The following is an 18,142-nucleotide window of genomic DNA, read 5'->3' as shown; positions in this document are numbered from 1 at the left end:
CAATATGGGAGGAGTTTCCCATGAATGCTTACAATGGGCCTACACAACTGTGCAGGAACATTGCAATCATTCACTGGAAACTGAGTTTTCTCACGACTCTTTGGAGAGGAAGGGGCCATTACAGACTGTGAAAAGTAAGTCTTCTTAAAATTCTCCTGGGGGGATATTTTCTGAGGTAGAGTCACCAAATTCGCAGCATAGCTTCAAGGGACTCTCCTGGCATGAACCCCAAAGTTTGGTAAAGTTTGGGACAGTGGGTCCAATTTTATGGGGTCCAGAAGGAGTTGCTCCTCCTCCATAGAAAAGGATAGTAAAGTCTACAATGATTCTCTATGGAGGAGGGGGTGACCCCTTCCGGACCCCATAAAATCGGACCCCCTGACCCAATCTTCACCAAACATTGGGGTTCATGCAAGGAGAGTCCATTGAAGCTACCCGGAAACTTTGGGAACCCTGCCTCCCAAAATGCCTCCACAGGAGTTTTTTAAAAATCCCCAAAGACTATAATGGACCTGAATTTTTCAGTAAACCTAGAAATAAAGCCAAAATACAAATTTACCGGTATGGATATTCAGCTTATTCCAGGTTTACTGAAAAAAATTGGGCCCAATGAACCCAAAATTTACCGATGTTTTCTTTGTGCACAACCCTAAAAACAACTTTAGAAAAGGGGATTCATGGAAGATGATAGATCAGCTTCCACATAGGAGGGGCATATCAAAGACTTGTAGGAGTGAAGCAAGATGAAAATTATGGTCTGAGGCAGGGACCAAGCTGAATAAGGCTTCAAGGGCAAGAAATAGATGAATACAACTTCCAGTACCTCTTCTTCTTCCCACAAGATTCACCAGTTGATACAACCATTATTGTTTTGCAATCAAGTCACTGATGACTTATAGCGACCCTGTAGGGTTTTCAAGGTAAGATACATTCAGAGGTGATTTGCCATTGCCTGCCTCCACATCATGCCCCTGATATTCTTTGGAGGTCTCCATCCAAATACTTGCCAGGCTGAGAGTGTCTGACTGGCCCAAGGTCATCCAGCAAGTTTCCATGGCAGAGTGGGGATTTGAACTTGGGTTTCCCAGATCCTAGTCAAACACCTTCACCACTACACCACGCTGACTCTCTGATGCAGCCATTAAAGGTAAGGTAAAGGTAGACCCCTGTGCAAGCATGGGGTCATTACTGACCCATGGGGTGTTGTCACATCCCAATGTTTAGTAGGCAGACTTTGTTTATGGGGTGCTTTGTCATTGCCTTCCCTACTCATCTATGCTTTAAATGAGTGGGTACTCATTTTACAGACCTCAGAAGGATGGAAGGAGAGCCAGCATGGTATAGTAGTTAACAGTGGTGGACTCTAATCTGGAGAAAGAGGTTTCATTCCCCACTCCTCCACATGAGCAGCGGACACTAATCTGGTGAACCGGGTTGTTTTCCCCACTCTTACAGATGAAGCCAGCTGGGTGACCTTGGGCTAGCCACAGTTCTCTCTGAACTCACTCAGCCTCACCTACCTCACAAGGTGACAGTTGTGGGGAGAGGAAGGGAAGGAGATTTTAAGCCAGTTTGATTCTCCTTAAAAGGTAGAGAAAGTCGGCATATAAAAACTAACTCTTCTTCTGAGACAACCTTGAGCCAGTTACCTGAAGCCAACTTCTGTCAGGATCGAACTGAGCAGAACTTTGACTGCCGTACTGTGGCTTAATGGCTCCTGATACAGCCATTAGCCTGCAGAAATTCAGCAGTGGTTTCAAAACAGCGATGCTACTCAGGCACAGTCTCTTTCTTCCTGGCAGGGCTAGGTCCCAACACAAAAGCTCCAAACAATGCTCCGGTCATTTGTCCTCCTCTAACTCCACATATAGAAGAAGAGTTGGTTTTTATATGCCAACTTTCTCTACCACTTAAAGAAGAATCAAACTGCCTTACAATCACCTTCCCTTCCCCTCCCCACAACAGGCACTCTTTGAGGTAGGTGGGGCCAAGTGAGCACTAAGAGAGCTGTGACTCACCCAAGGTCGCCCAGCTGGCTTCATGTGTAGGAGTGGGGAAACCAACCCGGTTCACCAGATTAGCGTCCGCCGCTCATGTGGAGGAGTGGGAAGTCAAAACTGGTTTTCCAGACCAGATTCCACTGCTCCAAACCACCGCTCTTAACCACTACATCACGCTGGCTCTCCATTGTACTTCCCCTGGCTCCCTGTTCTGTGTCATCTGAGGAAGCGATAGTCTCGCTGTATGTTCCTTTGCATACACAAATCGACTCCCTGTAATGAAATGAAATGGATCTCCATTCAGATAGGGCCATGACTGAGTGCACAGAGATCTCATGGTGATGCACAGGGAAAATGAAAATGCTTTGGTGCACACAGATAAAGATGATGTTCTTTCTTACGGCTGCAGCCTGGGTGATTCCTTATCTTTGAGCCCTCGAGAGTCTTTCTAAATGGAAGGATGCACAGATAGGATGTTTGCAAGTTGATTATTTATACATCAAAGTCCAATGATAAACCCACCCTCCAGAATGCCCTTCATCATAAAAGTATCAAGCTAGAAATACTTCTCCTATATCCAATCTTGTATTGGTGTGCGTGCAAAACGGAAGTCTTAAAACTCAATTCAAAAGTGTTTGCTAACACCATGACATGAGCCCCATACCTAACATTTGCAGATGTTTCTAATATATATAAATACACACTGGTAAATTCTCCTTGCATTCTGCAAGTACAGCTAGACAGATATTTCAAGTTGCTACTGAAGCAGGTAAAAAAACTCTCAAGGTTGATTCAAGTGCATTAAGGGGCAGGGAAAAGCCCATTCCTTGAAATTCCATTCCATATGTGTTTCTACTTGGTGTGCGTTGGATATCAACCCACATGTTTTTGGATATTGTGTTGTTATAATTATTCACCTCCGGGATGTGTCTGTCCACACAAGAAAATTCTGGAGGTGAGTGATTGCAGTAACACAACACCTAATGATGTAAAGACTCAGTCCTGCAGCACTGCTCAATTTTAGAATCATAGGGTTGGAAGAGGCCATGAAGGCCATCTAGTTCAACCCCCTGCTCAATGCAGGATCAACCTAAATCATCCCTGACAAGTATTCATCCAGCCACTGCTTGAAGACTGCCAACGAGGGGGAGCTCACCGTCTCCCTAGGCAGCTCGTTCCACTGCTGAACTACTCTTACTGTAAAAAAATTTTCCCCCTAATATCCAGTTGGTACCTTTCCGCCCATAATTTATACCCATCATTGCTGCTGCCCACAGGAACAGCTCCCTGTCCTCCTCTAAGTGACAGCCTTTTATGATTTTATGATGTAATGCTCTGAGTTCTACGTCTCATGTGTTAAAAAGCCACACTTTTAGTCTTGTCTAGTCAATGGGTCTCAGCATGTACCAAATCTCAGCTTCCTACCTAGGGTGGTAGTAGCATAGTCATTTGGAAGGGACAGATGAAAAAATTATCTCCCCGGTGCACCCGTGTGAATCTCTCCCTCCGCTTGCCAACCGCCCCGCCTCCTCCTTGGGTCGTTTGTAGGTGGTTGAGCCGAGGCCGTACTGTCTTGAGGGGGGATTTGGTGCCCGCTCGCCTTTATTTGGGGTTGAGCTGAGCCATACTGGTTTGAGGGGGGGGGTGCCTGTTCTGCTGGGGAGTTGTGTTTGTGCCCGCTTGCCTCTGCGGGAGTTTGCGCTCTGCTTTTTTTCTGGCCGTGGCCTGGCCACCCTCGCCTGGAGTTGAGTCCATGCAGAGGGGTTGCTGCATAAGAGGGGGGTGCCTCCCTCCACCTTCTTCTTCACGCTTTGGAAAACCTCCTTGTCCTGTGTCTGCAAAACTTTTACTGGTCATTCTCAGTAATGTGTTGTGCTTTGGGGTTTGTTTGTTTGTATGGAAGGCATAAAATCATGCTGAGCTGGTGCTTATCTCTCCCCCTTTCTCCCATAAACCGTCCGGCTCCTACTGATTCGTACAATAAGCCAGCCTTACTTTTGCAGCCATTTTGCAAGCCTCATTGCTTATTACAATAAATGTTGCATAAGGAGAAATTCCACTCTCCCAGTCACCTGCACCTTTCTTCCTGTTTGCTTAGATAACAGCATATGCATAGCTGTGTGTGTGTTAAGTGCCATCAAGTCGCTTCTGACTCATGGCGACCCTATGAATGAAAGTCCTCCAAAATGTCCTATCTTTGACATCCTTGCTCAGACCTTGCAAATTGAAGGCTGTGGCTTCCTTTATTGAGTCAATCCATCTCTTGTTGGGTCTTCCTCTTTTCCTGCTGCCCTCAACTTTTCCTAGCATGACTGTATTTTCCAGTGACTCTTGTCGTCTCATGATGTGACCAAAATACGATATCCGCAGTTTAGTCATTTTAGCTTCTAGGGTCAGTTCAGGCTTGATTTGATCTATAACCCACTGATTTGTTTTTTTGGCAGTCCACGGAATCCGTAACCCTCTCCTCCAACACCACATTTCAAAGGAATCTATTTTCTTCCTATCAGCTTTCTTCACTGTCCAGCTTTCACACCCATACATAGTAATAGGGAATACAATGGCATGAATTAATCTAGTCTTGGTGGCCAGTGACACATCCTTACACTTCAAAATCTTTTCTAGCTCCTTCATGGCTGCCCTTCCCAGTCTCAATCTCCTTCTGATTTCTTGGCTGCAGTCTCCCTTTTGGTTGATGGTGGAGCCAAGGAATAGAAAGTCTTGAACAATTTCAATTTCCTCATTGTCAACCTTAAAGTTGTGTAATTCTCCTGTAGTCATTACTTTTGTTTTCTTGATGTTCAGCTGTAGTCCTGCTTTGGCATTTTCTCTTTTAACTTTCATCAGTAGTCATTTCACATCTTCACTATTTTCTGCCAATAATGTAGTGTCATCAGCATATCTCAAATTATTAATGTTCCTCCCTCCAATTTTCACTCCACCTTCATCTAAATCTAATCCAGTTTTCCTAATTATATGTTCTGCATATAGATTGAAGAGATAGGGAGATAAAATACATCCTTGTCTGACACCTTTGCCAATTGGAAACCATTCTGTTTCTCCATATTCTGTTCTAACTGTGGCCTCTTGTCCAGAGTACAGATTGCGCTTCAAAACGATCAGATGTAGTGGCACACCCATTTCCTTTAAAACCAGCCATAGCTTTTCATGATCCACACAGTCAAAAGCTTTGCTGTAATCTATGAAACACAAGCTGATTTTCTTCTGAAATTCTCTCGCATGCTCCAGTAACCAGCGTATATTTGCAATATGATCTCTAGTGCCTCTTCCTTTCTGAAACCAGCTTGAACATCAGGCATTTCTCGTTCCATATATGGTAATAGCCTTTGCTGTAAGATTTTGAGCATCACTTTACTTGCGTGAGAAATTAATGCGATGGTCCGATAGTTGCTGCAATCTTCGATGTCTCCTTTCTTGGGAATTGGAATGTAAATGGATCGTTTCCAGTCTGTGGGCCATTGTTTTATTTTCCATATCTGTTGGCATATTCTTGTCAAGATTTTGATGGACTCCGTTTCTGTGGCTTGGAATAGCTCTATTGATATCCCATCTGCTCCTGGTGATTTGTTTCTCCCGATTGCTCTCAATGCTGCTTTCACTTCACTTTCTAAATCTGTAGGTTCTTCTTCAAAAGATTCTTCTTGGAAAGAATCTTTGATCCTTTCATCTCTTCTGTATAGTTCTTCAGCGTATTGTTCCCACCTTTTCTTTATTTTGTCCTGTTCTGTTATTTCCATGCTGATCTTTCAGCATGCCTAACCGTGTTTAAATTTCCCTTTGATTTGTTGGATCTTGTGGAACAGATCTCTTGTTCTTCCTTTTTTGTTGTTCTCTTCTATTTCTTTACACTGGTTATTATAATAGGTCTCTTTGTCTCTACGTGCGAGTCGCTGGAATGTTGCACTTAGACTTTTGATTCTATTTTTGATCCCTGAAGGTTAGCTACTGGGCAGCAGCAGTAGTGGAAGGTGACACTGGCGGAGGATCTTTCATAGACAATGGCAGTGCCACTACAGCTAACCCTGGTTAGTACTGCTTAGAAGAAGGCACTGGTAAACCACTTCTGACCAACCTTTACCTTGAAAACCCTATGATGAGATGCATAGCTAGCGCGCCTCTGTTCCTTTCCATGGCTTGCAAACTCCCAAGGTCGCATGTTGCAAGCAATTGCAATGGTTTGCAAACTCCAAAAGGTCTATTCTACTCATTCCAATGGGCTGATCAAGGGGGGCACACCCTTCCAGGCCCCATATCTTGGGACCCCCTGACCCAATGTTTACAAAACTTGGAGGTTCTTGCAAGAAGAGTCCCCTCGAGCGATACTGAAAGTTTGGGACTTCTACCTCCAAAAATGCCCCCCTGGAGCCACAGAAAGGCACAATTTTGTTTTTAATGGCTTTATTCCAATGGGCAAATGGAGGGACCCCCTTCCAGGCCCAATAACTTCAGCCCCCCGACCCAATCTTCACAAAGTTTGGGGGTTCTTGCAAGAAGGGTCCCCTCAAGTGACACTAAAAGTTTTGACCTCTACCTCCAAAAATGCCCCCCCTCCAGAGCCGCGGAAAGGCGCAAATGTGTTTTTAATGGCTTTAAATGGCCGGATTTATTCGCGAACTCTGAACTAAGTGCTGAATTCCATGGATCCGAATCGGGGGAGTTTGGACTTCAGCATTTCCCAAATCAAAACGGGCCAAATTTTTCCAAATCTGAATTTTACCGAAATTTTTTTTTCAACAGCCCTACTTACTGTTCTGTGTTGGGCTGTTGATTCGGGTCGTCCCGAACTGAAAAACAGCCGAATTTCCCTCGATTCGGTGGTTTTCAGTTCGGATGGAACCGAATTCAACAAAAGGCAGGACAAAGACGAGCCAAATTTTACGAGTTTGGGGTGATCGCTGAATAAATTCGGCAAATTCAGGGGCTCCGAATCAGCAGCATAACGGTCAGTTAGTAAGCATTCTTAGTAAGTTAGTAATAATTCTCCCGCGGCCAATTGGTGGCCAATCTGGGTCTTCTTCTGGCCAATCAGTAGTGGTTGAGTGTGTGAGCCCAGCTGCTGTGCGGCCCGGGGAGAGAAAGAGAAAGTGTCTGTGTGAGAGAGAGATCCCCGTGGTGTGTGTGTGAGCACATTCGCGACTTTCCACGGCTCCGGGGAGGACATTTTTGAAGGTAGAGGTCCCAAAATTTCAGTGTACCTTCAGGGGACCCTTCTTGCAAGAACCCCCAAGTTTTGTGAAGATTGGGTCAGGGGGTCCCGAGTTATGGGGCCCAGAAGGGGTTCCCTCCCAAAATTGCCCATTGGAATAAAGTGAATAAGAACATATTCGCTCCTTTCCACGGCTCCGGGGAGGGCATTTTTGAAGGTAGAGGTCCCAAAATTTCAGTGTACATTCAGGGGTCCCTTCTTGCAAGAACCCCCAAGTTTGGTGACGATTGGGGCAGGGGCTCCCGAGTTATACGGTTCCCCCCCATCCACCCACTGCGATCCTGTGCATCTAGAGAGAGACAAATCCAAGGCAAAACCTCTCGTGCATAAATGGAATCATATTGGATTACTCCTGAGTCCTCCTGACTCCCAGTCCCTGCTCCTGATGGAACAGAAGAGTCAGAAGACATCCACAGTAAGACCCATTTTGGGGCTTTTCTCTATATTTTTTTTCCTGTGTGTGTGTAGGGAAAGCAGAGTCTGTGTGTGTGTGGGGGGAGCAGTTTCTATGGGTGGGGGGGAAGCCAAAGGGGGCTTTCGCCCATTCTGCTGAGGGGTGTGTGCCTAAAGATTTACTTCTCCTCTGTGCTCCTACTGGAAGACATTCACACAGTTTGATTTTGGGTTTTTTTCTCTATACCTTTTCTCGTGTGTGTGTGTGTGTGTGTGTGTGTGTGTGTGTGTGTGTGTGTGTGTGTGTGAAAGCAGAGTCTCTCTGTGTGTGGGGGAGCAGTTTCTGTGGGTGGGTGGGGGAAGCCAAAGGGGGTTTCACCCGTTCTGCCAAGGGGTGTGTGCCCACTCGCCTCTGCTGGAGTGTGTGTTTTGCTTTTAAAGTTATAAAGTGTAAAGTTGAGTCTGTGCGGCGGCTAGCGAGTCTCTCTCCGCTTGGCACCCGGGACACGCCTCCTCCTCCTTGGTTTTTTTCCCGTTTGGGGCCGAGCCGTACTGGTTTGAGAGGGGGGGTTGCCCGTTCTGCCTGGGGGTGTGTGTGCCCACTCGTGTCTCTCTCTCCCTGGTTTGAGGGGGGGGGGCTTCAGTTGTGTATCCTCAGGTTTTCCCTCATTCATATGATCGGTAAGGTCTATTTTGATGCTCGCTCAAAACTGGTTTTCAGATTGTGACTTAAACAATGCATTTGCCCGGTCCCGAGACTCCTGATTCCCGAGTCTGATGCAAAAGGGGAAATTCCATCCCCACCTGCTCCTTATGCATAGCTAGTGTGCCTCTGTCCCTTTCCATGGTTTGCAAACTCCCAAGGTCACGTCACATGTTGCTTTGCATGGTTTTGCAAACTCCAAGTCCAAATGGTCTATTTATTTCTATTCATTCCAATGGGCGGATCATGGGGGGGGGACCCCTTCCGGGCCCCATATCTCGGGACCCCTTAACCAATCTTCACAAAACTTGGGGGTTCTTGCAAGAAGGGTACCCTGAAGCTACACTGAAATTTTGGAACCTCTACCTCCACAAATGCCCCCCCCGAGCCGCGGAAAGGCGTGAATGTGTTTTTAATGGCTTTATTTGGTCAAATTTTTCCCCGAACTCCAAACTTAGTGCCGAATTGCACAGATCCGAATCAGGGGAGTTCAGACTTTGGCATTTCCCCAATCAAAACGGGCCAAATTTTGCCAAATCCGAATTTTACCGATTTTTTTTTTTCAACAGCCCTAGTTCTGTGCCCCAGGGCTCCTATATTGCTATGGCTAATGTAAACTTTATGTGGAATCTTGAATTATCTTAGCTTGAAATTCTTCTATAGGCAATTTTATGGTATGATTAACATTAGAGTCTTTTATCCAAGGAACATCTTTCATAGAAACTATAGCTTGTGTTCCTTCGTACAAAATCACTTCAGTTTGTACCTTATGTCCATCTAAATATAATGTTAAAAATATAAATCATATTCCTTACCCCCATTTATGGTGGTGACGTTGGTCTTCTCCACTGGAACTTCATTCGAGTCCTCCAGCTGTTGGGTAAGCACGTGATGCTTGCTTGTGTGTCTGGAATCACTCTCATCTGGTGGTTGTTGTACTGGACAAGAATTTCTACATTGAATATGCTGCACTTTATGCCCTTGCTGTGGTGGCCTCACAAGCTGCTCCTCAGCAGGTTCTTCAACAACAGCAGCAGCAGGTATCTGTCTATAAGGTGTTGGGGGGGGGGCTTTCTGGATGCCTATGCCAATCAGGATGTTTTACATAGGGTCTTAGGCTGTAACCTTGCCCTCCTTCAGGTGTGCTTTTATCACTGTTTGAAGCAGTCTTCCATCCTTTTTTGGAAGAACTTTTAGGAGAGGTCGTATGGGGTTGTTGTTTCATAGGATATTTCTGACCTTGCTGATCTGATGCAGATGCTCCTCTCCTCAATGGGTGGAGTCCTCTGCTGGAACTCTTCTTCACGGATCTTCCTGCTTGCTTTGCTCCCGATGGGCCAGGACGTTCAGGTTTCCTGGTTGTCTTGTGGTGAGCAGACATTCCTGTAGAGTCTAAACCCAGACTTTCATAAACAGTGGTTATTATTGATTCTTGTAGGTTATCTGGGCTGCGTGACCATGGTCTTGGTATTTTCTTTCCTGACGTTTCCCCAGCAGCTGTGGCAGGCATCTTCAGAGGAGTAATAGTGTCTCTCAGTGTTACTCCTCTGAAGATGCCTGCCACAGCTGCTGGCGAAATGTCAGGAAAGAAAATACCAAGGCCAAGGTCACACAACCCGGATAACCTACAAGAACCAATGAGCTCTGATGGTGAAAGCCTTCGACAGTGGTTATTATACGCAGAAATTGCTGTCTAGCTCTATCATCTGGAAGAACTGACAAGGCAGTTTCAATCGAAGAAATGACAGCAAGGCCAGTACAAGTTGGTTTTAAAAGTCCCCATATTAATGAGAAATCATCCTTTAGCATCATGCCCATTTAAAAAGCTGTTATCAACCCTTCACTTTTTGCCAAATCCATTAGAGTTTTAGACAGTTCAGCAACTGGAACCACTGCATGCGCCTTTTTATACAAGTGTCCAATCACTTGAGGCCATGTATTTGCCTCCTCAGGCCTGATTGACAGAGAAGGGTGTTCTGCTATCAGAGCATTTACTACATGAGCTCTAATCTCTGAAGAGTTTATTGGCATTATTCCATCTATGGCTTTAGTTTTCTTAGATAGCCACACAGCAACCTCCTTTGCATCTGGAGGTGTATCTCCAACCACAGATCAAAGTTGACTTACTGGAATGGTTGCTATGCCTGCAGCCATGAAAGCTGGTGCCCCGAGCCCTTGAGCATGATTTTGAATCATTCTGTAAATTACTTGATTTAAAAAGTTCAATTCAGCCACTCTTTGAGCAGCTGTCAATGCATTTATTTAATCTCTAATTATAGGTAAGAATCCAGCTGCATATGGGTGGTCAGGCTGCCAAACTTGCCATAAATTCTTCTTGACCTTGTCCCACAATACTTTCAGCTTGAAAATAAGTAAAAAAAATCACACCATCTTGTGGATTCATTGGCTCATTGTTCAAAGTTATGGTTGGCTAAGCCAAAGCCTGTCAAGCATTGTCTTGTAATTCTAATTCACAAACACAAACCTTTATTGGCATAATTTGAAGTTCTAATTCTTTCCTCATGTATCAGTCTCCCAAGCCATAAGGGCCACTTCTGACTCTAAAAACTAACTGCTGTCCATGGACTAGCTGTACTCCAGCAAGATTTGCCAGGTAGTTTAATGCAGCAAATTGCAAATTAAGAGCCATTTTCCTAAGCAATGCAATAGGTCTCCTTGAGGATAATTAATTTGCCATGTTTTGAAAACAATAAAAAATTAAGTAAAATTCAAATCCCAATGGTGCCTCCAAATTGAAGCAGATCAATTGCTGTGATAAGGGGCTAAATTTCTAGATCTTGTATTTCACTAAAAAAATATTTTATCTTATTTAACTAGCCACCTCAAGCAATGACACAACTTTGAATTTTCAAAAAATCAATTTTTATTGTAAAAGCTTTAATAATACTAACAAAAAAATTAAAAACTCACTAGTATATATGAAAAGTAGGTTACATGAAAAAATCTAACAGATTTTAATAAAACAACACAAATCTGAAATACAGTAAAAATTACAATGAAAAAATGCAGTAGTTACATTCCCTTCAATGTGTCATGCCAGGGATAATTCTCAGACAGACAGCATGCAAGCATGCCTAGCCAAGAATATCCAACCTCTCACAATCTCAAGCCCCTTTATATACTTTTGGCTATGAGAAGCAATGAGAATTAACAAGAAATTGTTATGAAATTCTTGTCAGATTCCCAGATATCAAAAATGTATTAAAAGACAAAACATCCCTTTAACTAACCTCTTTCCCAAACTTTGATCTCATATTAGACAGATGTCATAGGAATAACACCCAAACACTTCCTTTCTCAAAATAAATTTCCTTTCTCACACTTTCATCTTCAAGGCTTGTTAACCACAAAAGACAAATAAAGTTGTTTTTCACCTTTGATTTGAAATATGGGAAAACCACGAAGATAGATAAACTTGTTTTCCACTATTATCAGTAACTTTGACAATCTATACAATGTCTGACCTGCTTGTTTTGTGGTTTTTGTGGTTTAACATCCTGTCTCACAAACGACTTGCTTTTCTCAAGTGTCTGTCTCTATTTGCAAGCTCTATTTGCAGGCTTAAATGTTAATTTGGATTATAGATCAATGCTGTAGGTTGTCAATAATCCATACTATTGACCATAATGATATTGACAACCCCAACAAAAGAATATCATATAATCAGATTTATATATACAGACATATAATCTGGATTGAGGGGTTAATCTTCACTAGATTGCATGGTCAAGGGAAGAGAAAAGTTACATGATATTGTTGTATTAAAGTGTATTGATATGAGTTGTGGTAGTAATCAGAAGAAGAAGGGGCTTGGGTGTGGTTTTTAAAGGTAAAGGCACCAAATTTGTAGCGTAGCTGCTGGTGAATCTCATTCCAAGAATCCCCAAGTTTGGTAAAGATTGGGTCAGAGGGTCCAATTTTATTGCCCCCCATGAGGGAAAAATGGGGGCCCTTAAAAAAGGACTCCATGACCCAATATTTACCAAAATTGGGGGTTTGTGTAAGGAGAGTAACCAACAGCTGCACTGCAACTATGGTGCTTCTACCTTTAAAAAAGCCACCAGAGCGGCACAAAAAGTCCCCATAGGTTTCAATGAATCTATGTCAGACCAGAGAATCTCATAAGAAATGATTCCCCACCATAGCCAATAATGGGCAGAGTGTGGAAAAACCTTTCAGCTTCATTATAGTCTATAGGGAAACTTTGCAGGGCTTGGGGGTCTGCTTTTTAAGGTAGAGTCAACAAATTTGCAGTTTAGCTGCTGATGGCTTTCCTTACATCAGCCTCGAGTTTGGTTAAGTTTGGGTCAGAGGGTCCAATTTTATAGGCCCTCATTTTTCCTCCACTGGAAACAATGAAGGATGAATGGAGGAGCCCTGTTTGGGGCTCATAAAATTGGTCCCCCCCCCCCCCCGGCCCAATCTTTACCAAAGATTCTTCTGAGGAGAGTCACCAGCAGCTACACTGCAAATTTGGTGCCTCTACCATAAAATACTGCCCACAAAGATTCCCCATAGAGTGTAATATGCTTGAAATTTTTCAGATATTTGGGGTGGGAGCTGAATAAAAACATATTGGCATGGAGATTCAGCTTTTTTGAATTTACCAAAAAAGTTCAGGTATATTATACTCAAATTTGAAAAATATTGAAATGATTTTTGCTGCACACCCGTAGGATCTGTGAGACCAGGTACAAATGCCCATTCTGCCATGGAAGCTTGCTGGCAGCAACTTGGGGTGGTCTCACACTCCGGGCCTAACCTACCTCACAGGGTTGTGGTGAGGATAAAATGGAGGAGAGGAGAATGGGGGTAAACGGCTGTTGGGTCCCTGTTGGAGAGAAAGGTGGGGTATGAAAGTGGTACATAAATAAATATGACCCTGAATGCAAATCTGAACACAGCTATGGTGGTCTGTATATAAGGAACAAGTTCAAAAGAATGGATAAATAAGAATTTAAATATTAATAATTTAAAAGGAAATACAATGAGATGTGCATTAAATGTTAAACACTAACAGGACTGCGTCTCACATTATTATGCTTCCTTTCCCCAAGAATTTGAAGATAGCTTGCATGGTTCTACCTCTGAGAACCTTGTGATGTAAGTAAGAAAATATTTATTATGGTACTAGACCAGAATGCTGTTATTTACATAGACCTTTGACCATTCTGGTCGCTCTCCACTGGACACGCTCCAACTTGTCAACATCCTTCTTAAATTGTGGAGCCCAAAACTGGACACAGTAGTCCACACATCCAGTTTTTCCAGCTTAAAGAGATAGTCAATAAAGAGACCATAATTTAGTATCAATTCTATCCTTCTAACATCTTCTATGATTAATCTTTCCAGTTTTCATAAAACAACTCATAATGTTGATCATTGTTTGCTAAATAGGTCATTTTGGCCATGATTGCATATTCAGACAGCTTTTCCTTCCATTCTTCAACACCTGGAAGTGATATCAACTAAAATATTGGCAAGAATTTTGCTCAGGAGAAAGTAACACTATTTTCTGTCCTCTGAGGAAATCGGAGGTTATGCCATCCCAGATAGATTCAGAACATCTCAAAGCAGTATGTGGCTTTTCCAGAACAGCATAACCCCTGGTTTCACCTTGAATACTGAAAGCGGTTGCTGCTCTTCCTTCTTTCATTTAATGCTGATAATATACAGATGCCGAATCGTACTGCAGCCCTCACGAAAGGACAAAGACCATCTTAGCAAAGAAAGGCATTCAAATATCTTATGTTAATGGCTCCTTGGAACATTTTTAGATACACATCTGGCATTGATTTGCAGCCCAGAAGAGGAGAAACCTCTAGGCTGCAAACGAGCTGCGGCGCTCTCTATTCATCCTAATGATGTCTGTGTCGCTATACAGTGATACCGCTGAAGCCCAACGGGGCTGCTACTCCACAGTGATGAGTTGCACTTTCGGAATATTATTTTAATATTTAATCAGCCTGTTTGCCTCCGTTGCGGAACGGAGAATGCTTCCAAGGTGGCAATCGTTAGGACTGTGTACATTCGATTCGCGGGGCAGGAGAGCTAAACCGGCGCTTGGGTCAAATGAAATGTGGCAGAGATCACAGATTCCCTAGTGTCTTTCAAAGGCGAGAGCAGCCATGCAGGAGCTCAGTTTGCATTGGGACATCAGAGGGAGGGAATTTCATCCTTTCATGGCTTTACAAATGGAGATAGTTTTCCTCCTGCCCTGTTGATAGTCCATCAAAGGGGGACGGAGTCAGGCTTTTAGCTTTCTTTTTTTTCTTTTGCTTTTTTTTCTTTAAAGAGCTATAACAGTGTGGTCATCCAGGTCGGTTTGTTAATGTCCAGGTGGGGCCTGGAAATCTACAGGAATTCAACTGATCTCCAGACTGCAGAGATCAGTTCCACAGGAGAAAATGGCTGCTTTGGAGGGTGGCCTCTTTGGCATTATACTCTGCTGAGGTCCCTCCCCTTCCCAAACTCTACCCTCCCTAGGCTCCGCCCCCAAATCTCCCCCAAATCTCCCGGAATTTCCCAACCTGGACTTGGCAACACTTTGAAGGGTAAAATCCCCACTTTCTCATGTGACTCCAATGTGAATCAGTCCCCCTGTGAAGTTGTAGGCTTTTTTAAAAAGGTGAGAAGATGTGATCACAGCTCTGCAAAATTTCACCTGTTTTGATCCTTAACCTGCTTTAGGGATTAGGCACAATGCCCTGTAAAAAGCAGAATCACCTTGTTTAATGGATGCAAACTCTTAAATAGGGTTTTGCTTTGTAATTTCAGCCAGAATAGATTCTTTCTGAGGAGTCTGGCTCTGTGCTAAGCATCAGACGCACAGCATCTGTAGTGACCAACTGTACCCTTGGGCCACAAAATTTGCAATGCACAACAGCATATTGTAACATTTTTTATTATTTTGCTGCTGGGAATGAGGTCAGCCCTGCCCAATGGGCAGATCAAGCAGATATTCATAAATTTCCCAAATCCAATTGAAAATCAAGGGTGTATGGTAGCCTAGTGTGTGTATCTTTATGTCGTTTACCAGCTACCTGATCCTTTTAACTGAAAATGCTGGGGATTGAACCTGGGACCTTCTGATGCCAAGCCGATGCTATACTACTGAGCCCTGGCCCCTCCTAGGGATGCCAGCTTTCAGGGGAGACCTGGGGATTCCGCCAGAATTACAGTTCATCTCCAGACAACAGAGATAAGTTCCCCTGGAGCATATGGATGCTCTGAAAGGTGGACTCTGTGGTACTGTACCCCACTGAGGTCCCTGTCCAACCGAGACTCCAACCCCAAATCTCCAGATGTTTCACAACCTGGATCTGGCAACCCTACCCCCCATCCACTGCTTGTGGCAAGGGTAGGGTTGCAGGTCCCTCTTTGCAACCAGCAGGAGGTTTTTGGGGCGGAGCTTGAGGAAGGCAGTGTTTGGGGGGGAGGGACTCCAATGCCATAGAGCCCAATTCCCAAAGCAGCCATTTTCTCCAGGTGAACTTATCTCTATCAGATGGAGATCAATTGTAATAGCAGGAGATCTCCAGCTAGTACCTGGAGGTTGGCAACCCTAGGCCTGGGGGGACATGGCAACCCTATCCTCACCCTAAGTGGTAGGGTTTCCAACCTCCAGGTACTAGCTGGAGATCTCCTGCTATTACAGCTGATCTCCAGCCGATAGATCTCAAGCCGATAAAAAAACCCAACCAAATACAATTTGAATTAAAATATCTTATGCAGGCTTTTTTTTTTTTTTGCCATCAAGTCACAGCTGACTTATGGCGACCCCATAGGGTTTTGAAGGCAAGAGACGTTGGGAGGTGGTCTGCCATTGCCTGCTGCTGCGTCACAACCCCGGTATTCCTTGGAGGTCTCCCATCCAAATACTAGCCAGGGGTGAGGCTGAGAGTGTGTGACTGGCCCAAGGTCACCCAGCAAGTTTCCATGTCAGAGTGGGGATTCAAACCAGGGTTTCCCAAATCTTAGTCCGACACGCTGCTCTACTTGGTTAATACCTGCACACATAGTATATGAGATACATATACTAACCAGTATTACAACTAGAACCAATCTGACCAAATATTTGAGTAACTGGTAATAGATTTTACAACCTATACCCATGCCTGGTTGGGTTTGAACTGTTGGCATTTGTATTTATTTATTTATTTATTTATTTATTTATGTCCATGTGTGCAGGCTTGACATGTGTTCTAATTAACCACTGATGAAGGCCCAGTAGGCTGAAACGCGTTTGGTATGTGGTACAGAGATCAACCCTAGAAAATGCCATTGTGCTATTTTAATGTTTTAAAAGATTTTTAACCTTTACTTAGCGCTTCTAAAAAATTATATTTTTAGTATTTACACACACACACACACACACACACACATATATATGTGTGTGTTCTTTCTACCCAACCTTGGGTACCCAGAGTGGGGATTCGAATCAGGGTTTCCCTTATCTTAGTCCGACACCTTAACCACAACACCATGCGGGCACTCTGCAAGCTTAGTACATGGCAATTCTCCAGCATAGGAGAATTCCAAAAAATGATCCTCTGGAACTGATTTGGTGCACTGCCTGGGAGTGACGTCTTCATGGTTTGTATTTTTATAAGGGGACTGGAATTGCAATATAACAGTCCCCAAGGATGCTTTTATAAGGAACTGTAGTCTACCCCAGTGGTTATTGTTTATATCGTCTAGCATTTATGGCAGTGTCTTCTACCTTTGAAACCCAATTTCTGAAATTGCTTAAGGCATGTCATGCCTTAGACAGTTTCAGTTTGTATCATTTTCTGTTTCATTGTTCATTGGATGTCTTATGCTGTCTAATTAATTATTTTTGTTTATTTTGTAAGCTGTACAAATGCATCTGGCAATGTGGTTATTATGCCAATGAAGGTTCATGAATGTGTGTGTGTAATCCACCTTGACTATCAAGAAAGAAAGGTGGGCTTTCAATGGAGAAAACAGATACATAAAAATTGCATTACGAGGAAATTAGGTGGCTCTCAAAAGTCCATTTTTAAAAATCTAAAAGAGAAGAAAATCTATCAACGTAAGAGAAAAACAAGGATATTGTTCTTCTGCCAGAAGGTTAGGGGCACACACAGAGAAGACTTGTAGTTAATTTAACAACCTGATAAGTTAGAGCTGGTCATGGGTTTTCTTTTCCTTGAATTAATTTCCCTTCATCACTCACAAACAATCCGCTTCAGGAAAATGCGTAACTCGGTTGACAATGGAAACAGATGTTGCCCTGGCAGCATAGGCTCTTAAGTGAGAGACGGTTTTTTCCAAGATCAAAAATAGCTCCATGAGTACTTTGAAAAGCATCACCCCCCCCCCCCAGCCTCTACATAAGGAGTCAATAGCTGGAGGCTTTTCTATCACTTCCTGCCACCTCAATGGTGCCACCTGCCTTCAGTTACCAAGCTAGAAGTAAAAGACATGAGGCGTATGGGATGTCTGTGCCATAGCTTTATATTGCTGAGGTAAAGCTATCTCTCTAGGCCAGGGGTGTCAAACATAGGGCCTGCAGGCTTGATCCGGCCCACTGAGAGCTCTAATCTGCCCTGCGAGCCAGCCGAGGCAGCTACCCCCTCCACTCTCAATCTGGACTGGTGAGGCATGGCTTTGCCCCCACCAAGTGACATTTATGTCAATTCCGGCCCTCGTAAAAAATCATCTCAACACCCCTGCTCTAGGCTGCACCACTTTAAACTGCAACTTGGAATGGTCCTCCACACAACAAATAAGACCCTTCCAGACCGAAAGCCAGGTGTAAGCCTTCCATCCTAG

The sequence above is a fragment of the Euleptes europaea genome, chromosome 9, assembly GCF_029931775.1.
Source record: "Euleptes europaea isolate rEulEur1 chromosome 9, rEulEur1.hap1, whole genome shotgun sequence".
In the NCBI taxonomy this organism is placed as follows: Eukaryota; Metazoa; Chordata; class Lepidosauria; order Squamata; family Sphaerodactylidae; genus Euleptes; species Euleptes europaea.
Note: the sequence above shows the minus strand (reverse complement) of the source record.